The sequence below is a fragment of the Procambarus clarkii genome, chromosome 33 (genome assembly GCF_040958095.1).
Source record: "Procambarus clarkii isolate CNS0578487 chromosome 33, FALCON_Pclarkii_2.0, whole genome shotgun sequence".
Taxonomy (NCBI): Eukaryota; Metazoa; Arthropoda; class Malacostraca; order Decapoda; family Cambaridae; genus Procambarus; species Procambarus clarkii.
The window spans coordinates 43,185,015-43,189,182 of NC_091182.1; positions in this window are offsets into that span (position 1 = coordinate 43,185,015).

The following is a 4,168-nucleotide window of genomic DNA, read 5'->3' on the forward strand; positions in this document are numbered from 1 at the left end:
AACTCCACAACAAGGAACACTACAACAACGAAACACTACAGCAACATACACTACAACAACGAACACTACAACAACAAACACTACAACAACGAACACTACAACAACATACACTACAACAACGAACACTACAACACCAACACTACAACAACGAACATTACAACAATGAACACTACAAGAACGAACACTACAACAACGAACAGTACAATACGAACACCACAACAACGAACATTACAACAACGAACACTACAACAACGAACAATACAACAACGAACACTACAACAACGAACTTTACAACAACGAACACTACAACAACGAACACTACAACAATGAACACTACAACAACGAACACTCCAACAACGAACAGCACATCAACGAACACCACAACAACGAACATCTCAACAACGAACACTACAACAACGAACATCACAACAACAAACATTACAACAACGACCACCACAACAACGAACATCTCAACAACGAACCTCTCAAAACGAACACCACAACAACGAACACTACAACAACGAACATCTCAACAACGAACATATCAACAACGAACACTACAACAACGAACACTGCAATAATGAACACTACAACAACGAACACTACAACAACGAACACTACAACAACGAACACTGCAACTACGAAAACCTTAACAACAAACACCACAACAACGAACTTTACAACAACGAACACTACAACAACGAACACCACAACAACTATCACCACAACAACAAACACTACAACAACGAACGTTACAACAACGAAAATCACAAAAACGACCATTACAACAACGAACACCACTACAACGAACACTACAATAATTAACACTACAACAACGAACAATACAACATTGAACACTACAACAACGAACAAAACAACAACGAACACTTCAACAACGAACACTGCAACAACGAACACCACAACAACGAACACCACAACAACGAACACTACAACAACGAAGACCACAACAACGAACACCACAAACAAACGAACAATACAACAACGAACACCACAACAACGAAAATTACAACAATGAACACTACAACAACTAACATTAAAACAACGAACACTACAACAACAAACACTACAACAACGAACGCTACAACAACAAACCCCACAACAACGAACACTACAACAACGAACGTTATAAGAACGAACTCCACAACAATGAACACTACAACAACGAACACTACAACAACATACACTACAACAAATAACACTAGAATATCAAACACTACAACAACGAACATTACAACAATGAACACTACAAGAACGAACACTACAACAACGAACATTACAACAACGAACACTAAAACAACGAACACTACAACAACGAACACTACAACAACGAACTTTACAACAATGAACACTACAACAACGAACACTACAACAACGAACACCACATCAACGAACACCACAACAACGAACATCTCAACAACGAATATCTCAACAACAAATATCTCAACAACGAACACTACAACAACGAACATCACAACAACGAATATTACAACAACGACCACCACAACAACGAACATCTCAACAACGAACCTCTCAACAACAAACATCTCAACAACGAACACTACAACAACGAACATCTCAACAACGAACATCTCAAAAACGAACACTACAGCAACGAACACTACAACAACGAACACTTCAACAACGAACACCACAAAAATGAGCACTAAAAACAACGAACACTACAAACAACGAAACACTACAACAACGAACACTACAACAACGAACATCACAACAACGAACATCTCAACATCGAACACTGCAACAACGAACACCAACAACGAACACTACACAACGAACACTACAACAACGAACACTACAACAACCGAACTTTACAACAATGAACACTACAACAACGAACACTACAACAACGAACACTACAACAACGAACACTACAACAACGAACACCACATCAACGAACACCACAACAACGAACATCTCAACAACGAATATTTCAACAACGAACACTACAACAACGAACATCACAACAACGAACATTACAACAACGACCACCACAACAACGAACATCTCAACAACGAACCTCTCAAAAACGAACACCTCAACAACGAACACTACAACAACGAACATCTCAACAACGAACATCTCAACAACGAACACTACAACAACGAACACTGCAATAATGACCACTACAACAACGAATTCCAAAACAACGAACATCCTCAACAACGAACATCTCAACAACGAACATCTCAACAACGAACACTACTACAAACGAACACTGCATAATGACCACTACAACAACGAACACTACAACAACGAATTCCAAAACAACGAACATCTCAACAACGAACATCTCAACAACGAACACTACTACAACGAACACCACAATAACGAGCATCTCAACACGAACACTACAACAACGAACATCACAACAACGACCATCACAAAAACGAACATCTCAACAACGAACATCTCAACAATGAACACTACAACAACGAACACTAGAACAACGAACACCACAACAACGAACACCACAATAATGAACACTACAACAACGAACACTAGAACAACGAACACCACAACAACGAACACCACAATAATGATCACTACAACAACGAACACTACAACAACGAACACTGCAACTACGAAAACCTTAACAACAAAACACCACTACAACGAACTTTACAACAACGAACACTACAACAACGAACACCACAACAACTATCACCACAACAACAAACACTACAACAACGAACGTTACAACAACGAAAATCACAAAAACGACCATTACAACAACGAACACCACTACAACGAACACTACAATAATTAACACTACAACAACGAACAATACAACATTGAACACTACAACAACGAACAAAACAACAACGAACACTTCAACAACGAACACTGCAACAACGAACACCACATACAACGAACACCACAACAACGAACACTACAACAACGAACACCACAACAACGAACACCACAACAACGAACACTACAACAACGAACACCACAACAACGAAAATTACAACAATGAACACTACAACAACTAACATTAAAACAACGAACACTACAACAACAAACACTACAACAACGAACGCTACAACAACAAACCCCACAACAACGAACACTACAACAACGAACGTTATAAGAACGCACTCCACAACAATGAACACTACAACAACGAACACTACAACAACATACACTACAACAAATAACACTAGAACAACAAACACTACAACAACGAACATTACAACAATGAACACTACAACAACGAACACTACAACAACGAACACTACAACAACGAACTTTACAACAATGAACACTACAACAACGAACACTACAACAACGAACACCACATCAACGAACACCACAACAACGAACATCTCAACAACGAACACTCAACAACGAATATCTCAACAACGAACACTACAACAACGAACATCACAACAACGAATATTACAACAACGACCACCACAACAAACGAACATCTCAACAACGAACCTCTCAACAACAATCATCTCAACAACGAACACTACAACAACGAACATCTCAACAACGAACATCTCAAAAACGAACACTACAACAACGAACACTACAACAACGAACACTTCAACAACGAACACCACAAAATGAGCACTAAAAACAACGAACACTACAACAACGAACACTACAACAACGAACACTACAACAACGAACACCACAACAACGAACATCTCAACAACGAACACTGCAACAACGAACACCACAACAACGAACATCTCAACAACGAACACTACAACAACGAACACTACAACAACGAACGCTACAAAAACGAACACTACAACAACGAACACAACAATAACGAACACCACAACAACGAACACCACAAAATGAGCACTAAAACAACGAACACTACAACAACGAATACTACAACAACGAACACCACAACAACGAACACCACAACAACGAATGTCTCAACAACGAACATCTCATCAACGAACAGTACAACAATGAACACTACAACAACGAGCACCACAACAACGAACGCTACAACAACGAACACCACAACAACGAACATTACAGCAACGAACATCATAAAAACGACCATTACAACATCGAACACCACAACAACGAACACTACACTAATTAAACACTACAACAACGAACATTACAACAATGAACACTACAACAACGAAGAAAAACA